The sequence below is a fragment of the Apium graveolens genome, chromosome 7, assembly GCF_009905375.1.
Source record: "Apium graveolens cultivar Ventura chromosome 7, ASM990537v1, whole genome shotgun sequence".
NCBI classification, from domain to species: Eukaryota; Viridiplantae; Streptophyta; class Magnoliopsida; order Apiales; family Apiaceae; genus Apium; species Apium graveolens.
In genome coordinates, this window is record NC_133653.1 from 197,089,316 (window position 1) to 197,098,904 (window position 9,589).

General features: G+C 40.8%; 1 non-coding gene across 1 annotated transcript; it reads left to right on the forward strand.

Moving 5' to 3' along the window:
• The first annotated feature begins 9,217 nt into the window (after positions 1-9,217).
• LOC141675443 (small nucleolar RNA R71) lies at positions 9,218-9,325 on the forward strand. The gene has a single exon (XR_012556096.1). It is a non-coding gene; the product is annotated as a small nucleolar RNA R71 (small nucleolar RNA).
• Positions 9,326-9,589: the final 264 nt, after the last annotated feature.

The window sequence follows — 9,589 nt, forward strand, 5'->3', positions numbered from 1 at the left end:
TAACTCAACTAACAACTTAAAAAAGTAAAGTACCAGGACTTGTAAATAATGCTACTGGTTTTCTGGATCAAATACTGCATTTCCAGATTTCTTGAGTAACTGAAATGAAAGATGCTTGTTTCTCTAGCACATAATTGATCTTCAAGTATTTTGATCTTCATTTCCTTGGTTCTTCAAATCTCTGCCAGATAACACTTCTCAGTCTTAAAGTAATCATAAGTAGCTTCCTTTGTACAACCACATTTCCTGTTAAGAAGCACATATCTATCTTGCTTCTCCCCCTATGAGAATCAACTGCTTAAAGGAGATCACCTTCGTTTACCACCTTGTTAGGCACAACGCATGCGCTAAATAAATCACGAAAGTATACGCGTTCGCAAGTAATATAGAATGATTTCTAGTTCGTTCCCACAGGGACTCTGATTAATTATATTTAATTAACACTTACTCACCAATGTATGATTATTCTTCAATGCCAAGACAATAACAATTAAGGTTGGTTAACTAATAATTACTACGAGAATTAAACACTTGAATTAGCAATATCAAACACACATGAGATCCTAACTTCATTACTACTTCATTCAATAGTTATTGTTATTAACCTTAGCATGTAATGGTGATGATATTAATCGAACAACACGAAACTGATAAATGCCAACTTTCGTTGTACGAATACCATTCTCCAAAGCATCCACAATTAAGATAGAAGTTGAATAGGCATCAATTATGTTGAGACCCTATATGTCTACAGAATTTAACAACATAACGATTTAAGCACAAGTTATTCATGATGATTACACAGGGCAAGTAAAACGGTTAGAGTTACCCACTAATCATGCATACAATACATGAACCTATGCTAGCATGGCAAGTTCTAAATCTCAAGATTCAATGTCGCTTCACAAGAGATTAACAGGCTATCTTACATGTTCGCGACGCATATAAGATGAATAAGCACAACCTATACTAGATATCATACAATCACCACATACCAAGGTATTAAACAATTAACTAAAGAATTCCATAGTAAATCCGCTAGGATCCCATGATCACGATTAGCCCATAATAGAACTCATCGTCACCATGGGTTCATATGAAAGCATGATAATAACACAATGATATAAAGATGAAAATAAATAATAAATAATGAAGTACGTCACAAGAGTATTAAGGTTCAAAGCATAAAGAAAACTAGCATCCACTGTTACAACGAATTAAAAGAATCACAAGATAAACGTATGCTTCCTCTTCTTCGTTGTTGCGTGCTAAAACGGTCTTCTTGCCCTTGCTCTTGATGAAGAAAATGTCTTCCCATAAGGTTTATATAATAGCCCAAGAGAACCAGCGCCAACAGAAGCCCAATTGTACTGGAATTAATAAAATCCAGATTCTAAAATTCCGCACGCACACGGTCGCCTGCTGTCTCCACGCGGCCGCTTGCTGGCACGCGGTCGCCTCCTCCTGGCGCGCGGTCACGTGCTACCCTTCTGGAAAATACTTTATTTTGCTTCTATTTTTGCTGATTTCTTCGCTCATCACCCTAGACTGATTCCAAGTACTTCCTTAAGCTTTATTTGATGAAAACTACCTATCTAAGCAAGTTATACCCTGAAATGCAAAAACACTAGAAAACGCGTCAAATACAAAAAATACTTGAGTTCAAGACACCAATTCAAGCCGTTATGAGATGCTCTAAGTGGTATAAAATTCCAATTATCACACCCCCAAACTTGAATCGATGCTTGTCCTCAAGCATCACAGACTCAAACTTAGAATAAAACATGCATGAATACAACTCTTATGAATGTTGTGATTCCCTCGCGATGACTAAACCAAACAATGCATGACATATCAATAAATGCAATTAGGCGACTAAAGATCAATCAAATCACGCAAGCTAACATACAACTAGAAATGTGGTGTGTGCGAATGCTTAACATATATGCTTCGAAACTAGATCAATCACCATAACTTAATTATCCTCAAGGCAATCACAAGCTTAAACGAAGAATATATTCTAGACACAAAATGACTTATAACACTTCAAGATTATTGGAATTTATTACGGAATCATGCTTTTATTCAACACATAAAACAAATGCTTATTTGATCGTGCAATGAGTGAGGTCCACAAAAGACTTATGCAATGGTACCCATTTAGCGAGCGTTAGGTTAGCGGATCCCAGACTATAAAAGCCTTAGGTCACTAGGCACAACGTCCCCTAAGAACTTAATAACTCGAATACCAAAGAGCCCACTCGTGATTAATTGTGTATTAAACCATTCTTTTTCTTTTTCTTTTTTTCTTTTTTTTTTCAATTTCTGAGCAAGTGCATTTCGCTCCATCTTGCTGAACCCTAGACTACTCGTATACAATACGAGCCGGCTACTAGCAATTTGAAGCCTAGCCACAACTAGCAATGAATTACATTTTTTTTTCTTTTCATGTCTTTTATCATTAAGAGCCTAGCATACATTCTAAGTATAAGCAATAGATTAACCTCAAAAACCATCAAATCATGACAACAATCTAGTCCTTAAGCATACTCTAAGGCTTAGTGAAATTACAAGTGTTTCTAGCATGCATATCAACCTAACAAGATTCAACATCACTTTAACGCTATCACTACACTCGCATCAATATCACATATTAATCGGTAAAGCAACACAAAGGGATCATGGTATATGCATGAGTTATATGACATGATAAATAAAGCTATAAATCCTTAATAAAAACTATATGGCAAAAATATGCAACTATATGAACTAAACTAACATGAAAATGCAACTATATGACACACACACAAATATTTTCCTTAACTACTACCCCCAAACTTAAAATCTTCACTGTCCCGGTGAAGGTAATAGAAAGGAACACAGGGTATACCTACTCAGACAAATTATCATCATCACCCTCAGAGGGTAGAGTGTCAGGAGGTGGATAAGTAGAATCCTCACCAAAAATGGGCCACTGGATGTTAGCTCCAAGGCCTCTAAATGCAGTCCCAAGTGTCTGGGTGAGCTCCTCCGCAAACCAACTCTGCGACTCATACATCGCATCCATCTTCCTCGAAAGCCTCCTGTACTGGACATCAGCAAATCCTGAACCATCTCCTCCCTGAGCTCCCGAAGAGCCTGCCTCTCCCTGAGCCTGAATGGACCTAGCCATGGTAGAACTAGCTGCTGGAACTCCTCCTGGAAGGTGATACCCCAAACCATGTGACTCGGGCTCTCCACCCGTCCACTCCTACATCACATTCAAAGTCAATGAATCAATAGGAGCGGCCGGCATCTGCAACTGCTCATAAAAAGGCCACTGGACTCCAACTGCCTTGCAAAGATTCATGACAATAGAGGCATAAGGGATAGAATATTGCGATTTCCCCCTCAAAAACTTCAAAATCCCTTGGTAGATGTACTCACCAAGGTCCACATAATATTCATCATTCAGAATTCCCCATAACAACCTCGCCCTCTCCACTATAACCTCATGTGCATGCAAAGAAGGATGAATATTAGCACATATAAACGCATTCCAAGCACGAGCATACCTGTTCATCACGATAGCAGGGAAACTACGATAATCATTGGATCCCCTTTTGAACTTCCATATTGTGCCCGACTGACAGAGAGTAGCAATAATCAAGTCCAAATCAAAGTCTTCAGGGGCCTTTGCATTCCAATGCTCCTCTTGTGGTTTCCTTTGTCGCTGTCCAATCATCCGGAGAATCGCCTCTGGCTGATAATCAACAGTAAGCCCATGAACAACAGAAAACCCATTCTTGTCGGCCTTGGCATTCACATAGAACTCGCGAATGATACTCATCGGAACCGCCTCAGGTGACTCGCAGAATGTAATCCATCCCTTCTCAGCAATCATCGGTAGCAACTTACCATCCCTCCCTGATGGCAAGAACCCCCTATCCCTCATAATAGGCTTAGTCAGAAGCTTGGTGTACTCTTCTTCAGCAGCCCTATCCAATAATCGGGGCCTCACAACAGTATTCCTCGAAGAATCAGTAGCAGTCGGGTTGGTGTTGCTGCTACCCACTGTTCGTGATCTCTTTGGGGCCATGAAAACTGAGAATAAGAGTTGGAGAGTTTGTGTTTGGTGTGTAGGAGAGATTTTGTAGAGTGAAAGTGTGTGGGATGTGTATGGAGAGGTTGTATGTATTTATAAGGCAAAATTAGGGTTAGAATTTGATTAGGAGTGGGGATTGTGGCAAGGTATGGGGGGAAAATCGTGGGTTAATGGGTTATATTTTTCTGTGAATTTTTGTTTTGTTTTGTTTTGTTTTTTTAGGCTGAAAAACGATTTTTCAACAATCAGGGACGCACGCGGTCGCGTGGTACCAGCACGCGGTCGCGCGCTCCTAGCACGTGGGCGCATGCTAGGCTTATGGAAAAAAAAATTCTGCAACTTTTTTTCTGATTTTTTTGGGTTTTTGGATAAAGTACTATATTCTAAGGTGTCCTATGGTCTCATATCTTGGGTTGCCTCCCAAGAAGCGCTTCTTTTACGTTATTAGCTTGACGTGGAGTTATGTGATCAAGTTGATAATAAAACGGCACTAACACGGTTTTCCGTATCCCCATAATAGTGCTTCAATCTCTGACCATTTACTTTGAATGCTTGGCCCGGGTCATTCTCAAAAATCTCCAACACTCCATGTGGAAACACAGTTTTGACGATAAATGGTCCAAACCACCTTGATTTCAACTTTCCAGGAAAAAGTCAGAGACGAGAGTTGAATAGAAGAACTTGTTGCCCCGACACGAATGACTTAGGCGATAGCTTCCTGTCATGCCGCCTTTTTACCTTTTCCTTGTACATTTTGTTGTTTTCGTACGCTTGAAGTTGAAATTCATCAAGTTCATTTAACTGAAGCATTCGCTTATTCCCAGATGTATCTAGATCAAGGTTTAATTTCTTCAATGCCCAATAAGCCTTATGCTCAAGTTCCGCAGGTAAATGACATCCCTTACCATAGACAACTTGAAATGGGGACATCCCAAGTGGAGTCTTGTATGCTGTTCTATAAGCCCAAACAGCTTCATCGAGCTTCAAAGACCAATCTTTCCTTGACGGACAAACGACTTTCTCTAGAATGCGCTTGATCTCTCTATTAGACACTTCAGCTTCACCATTAGTTTACGAATGATAGGAAGTAGCAATGTGATGATTCACATTATAGCGTTGCATCATAGAAGTGAACTTACGATTGCAGAAATGCGACCCTTCGTCACTTATGATTGCTCGTGGCGTTCCAAACCTTGTGAATATCTGCTTATGAAGAAAACTCAACACTACCTTTGCATCATTAGTCGGTAGAGCTTTGAATTCTACCCATTTCGAGACATAATCGACTGTCAGCAAGATGTACTGATTATTGCAGGATGAGATAAATGGTCCCATAAAATCGATTTCCCAAACATCGAAGACCTCAACTTCAAGTAGCACATTTAAAGGCATCTCATCTTTTCTGGAAAGATTCCCAGCTCTTTGGCAACGATCACACCTTAAAACGAACTGTGTGCATCCTTAAACAATGTAGGCCAGAAAAAACCTGCTTGAAGAATACGAGCTGTTGTCTTTTCACCACCATAATGTCCACCATAAACTGTGGAATGAAAGTCTCGTAATATCCCCTCCGTCTCACAGAATGGGGTACATCTCCTGATGATCTGGTCAGCTCCTTGTCTAAACAAATATGGTTCATCCCACATGTACCACTTCGCCTCATGCAGAAACTTCTTCTTTTGAGCCGCATTCATATTAGGAGGCATTATATTGCTAACAAGATAGTTCACAATGTCTGCGAACCATGGCTCTTCCTCTTGAATTGCGAACAACTGCTCATCCAGAAAAGTATCGTTGATCAATGTCTTATCATGTGAAGTAGAATTGGGATTCTCCAATCCAGAGAGATGGTCAGCTACTTGATTTGCAGTACCTTTTCGATCCTTGATCTCTAACTCAAATTCATGTAGTAAGAGAACCCAACGAATAAGTCTAGGCTTCGAATCCTTCTTTGAGACCAGATAGCGGATGGCAGCGTGATCAGTGAACACTATCACCTTTGTCCCAAGTAGATAAGATCGAAATTTTTCGAAACCAAAAACTATAGCCAAGAGCTCCTTCTCAGTAGAGGTGTAGTTCAATTGGGCTCCATTTAGTGTCTTACTAGCATAGTAGACCACATGAAAGATATTAGTCTTTCGCTGCCCAAGAACTGCTCCCACTGCATAATCACTTGCATCACAAATCATCTCAAAAGGTTCTCTCCAATCACGTGTCGTAATAACTGGTGCGATAATTAAACTCTTCTTGAGAGTCTCGAATGCTGCCAAGCATTCATCATCAAATTTGAAAGGCACATCTTTCTCGAGCAAGTAGCACAACGGCTTAGATATCTTAGAGAAGTCCTTGATGAAACGGCAATAAAAACCCGCATGACCAAGAAAGCTACGGATTCCTTTCACAGAAATAGGTGGCGGAAGATTTTCAATGACGCCCACCTTGGCTATATCCACCTCAAGACCTTTACTAGAGACCTTATGCCCAAAAATGATGCCTTGTTGCACCATGAAGTGACATTTTTCCCAATTGAGCACCAAATTGGTCTCAACACACCTTTTGAGCACCAAACGGAGATTATTCAAGCATTCATCATACGAATGTCCAACGATGGAGAAGTCATCCATGAACACTTCGACATTATTTCCAATCATATCAGAGAATATGGCCATCATGCATCTCTGAAACGTGGCAGGTGCACCACATAAGCCAAAAGAAACTCTGCAAAAAGCAAACGTGCCAAATGGACAAGTGAAAGTAGTCTTCTCTTAATTTTCTAGTGCAATGCAAATCTGATTGTAGCCCGAATAGCCATCCAAAAGATAATAATACTCATGACCAGCCAACCTGTTAAGCATCTGATCAATGAATGGAAGAGGGAAGTGATCCTTCCTCGTGGCTTTATCAAACTTCCTGTAGTCCATGCATACCCTCCATCATGTGACTGTTCGAGTGGGGATGAGCTCGTTCTTCTCATTTGCTACCACAGTAATACCTCCTTTCTTAGGTACACATTGCACGGGGCTCTCCCAAGAACTGTCAGAAATAGGATATATGATTCCTGCATCCAGCCATTTTAGAATTTCTTTCATCACCACTTCTTTCATGATAGGATTAAGCCTTCGCTGTTGCTCAACAATCGGCTTGCTACCTTCCTCTAGCAGAAGTTTATGCATGCAGTATGAAGGGCTGATCCCTTTTATATCTGTTATAGTCCATCTGATGGCCGATTTGAATTCTCTAAGAATCCTCAAGATCTTGTCCTCATCACTCAAGTGTCCAGGCAGTGGTTTAAGCTCCAAAGTAGGTGCTTCCTCAATAGATGGATTGAGCTTTCCCTCAGCATTCTTGAGATCAGTATTACCAAGAGATTCAAATGGTATGTCTAACTTCCGTTTCCAAGGAGAAGCATTCAGATATTGTAACTGCTCATTGCCTTCATCATCTTCACTGTCAAAATCCCCCAATAAGGCTTTTTCTAAGGCATCAGACCTTAGCACATGATCAAGTTCTGAAGTAACTGCAGAATCGACCAAATCCACCTTGAAGCACTCCTCATCTTCCGTAGGGAATTTCATCACATTGAACACATTGAATGTCACATCTTGATCTTGCACCCTCATAGTGAGTTCACCTTTTTGCACATCTATCAAGATACGGCCTGTAGCCAAGAAAGGTCTTCCCAAGATTATGGGAATCTTCTTATCTTCCTCGAAATCCAGAATGACAAAATCTGCAGGAAAGATGAGCTTGTCCACCTTTACTAGCACGTCCTCCACGATGCCTCGTGTGTATGTAATCGAACGATCAGCTAATTGTAGAGACATGTAGGTGGGCTTCGGATCAGGAAAATTCAGCTTTTTGAAGATAGACAACGGCATCATATTGATGCTTGCTCCCAAATCGCAAAGGCACTTGTCAAATGACAACTTTCCAATGGTGCAAGGAATGGTGAAGCTACCTGGATCCTTAAGCTTTGGAGGTAACTTTTGTTGCAGCACAACACTGCACTCTTCCGTCAGAGCAATGGTATCAAGATCATCCAGCTTCACCTTCCTCGAAAGAATACCTTTCATGAATTTTGCATAACTAGGCATTTTCTCAAGAGCCTCAACGAAAGGTATGTTGATGTGAAGTTTCTTGAACACCTCCAGAAACTTACCAAATTGCTTGTCCAGCTTTTGTTTTTGCAATCGTTTAGGAAAAGGTGGTGGAGGATAGAGTTGTTTCTCCCCTGTATTACCCTCAGGCAGAGTGTGTTCAACAGTAGTCTTCCTTGGTTCCCCCTCTTTCTCCTTTTGCATTCCTTCTTCATCTACAACTTCAACTTCTACATCTTTTACTTTTTCAGCATCAGCAACTTTTACAGACCTTAAGGTGACAACTTTGACTTTCTCTTTAGCTTCCTTCCTGCCTGGCACTTCAGTATCGCTGGGAAGTGTGCCAGGTTGACGATTGAGCAAGGCATTGGCTATTTGTCCAATTTGATTTTCCAAGGTCTTGATAGAAACAGCCTGACTTTTGTACAACAGCTTTAACTCCTCGAAATCAGCACTAGAAGGTGGAGCAGCACCTCCTTATTGAGGATATGGTTGCCTTTGAGCAAATTGCTGAGGTTGTTGGAATCCAGGTGGATTAAACTATTTATTTACAGCTTGCTGATAAGACTGCTGAACAACATTCTGATTATTGCTCCAGCTGAAATTGGGATGATTTATGTTATTAGGATGATAAGTAGCGGGCACAGGTTGCTGCGGTTTCTGGAAATTATTCACATACTGAACAGATTCATTAACAAGAGAACACTGATCTGTAGCATGAGAGCCTGCACAAAGATCACAGACACTAGATAATTGATTTACGCCATAGTTGGTTAAAGAATCAACCTTCATAGTCAGCGCCGTGAGCTGTGCTGCAATAGCTGTAGCTGCATCAACTTCCAGAATACCTGCTACTTTCCCAGGCATCATCCTTTGAGTTGGGTTTTGATACTCATTTGCAGCCATAGTTTCAATGAGATTATAGGCCTCAGTATAGCTTTTGGCCCACAAGGCGCCTCCAGAAGCTGCATCGAGCATGGGTCGAGATTGGACCCCCAAACCATTATAGAAACCAGTGATCACTATCCAGTCAGGCATCCCATGATGTGGACACTTTCTCAACATCTCTTTGTAGCGCTCCCAAGCTTCGCACATAGATTCTCCTGGTTGCTGTGCAAACTGAGTAAGAGCACTCCTCATAGCTGCAGTTTTGGCCATTGGATAGAACTTCACCAGAAACTTTTGCGCAAAATCTTCCCAAGTAGTGATGGACCCAGCTCGTAAAGAATGTAACCAGTCCTTAGCTTTGTCCCTCAGAGAGAATGGGAAAAGCCTCAGCATGATAGCCTCATCAGTGACACCATTATATTTGAAAGTATTACAGATCTCGACAAAATTCCTGATATGCATGTTGGGATCTTCAATCGCAGCCCCTCCGAAAGAAACAGAATTCTGCACCATCTAAATA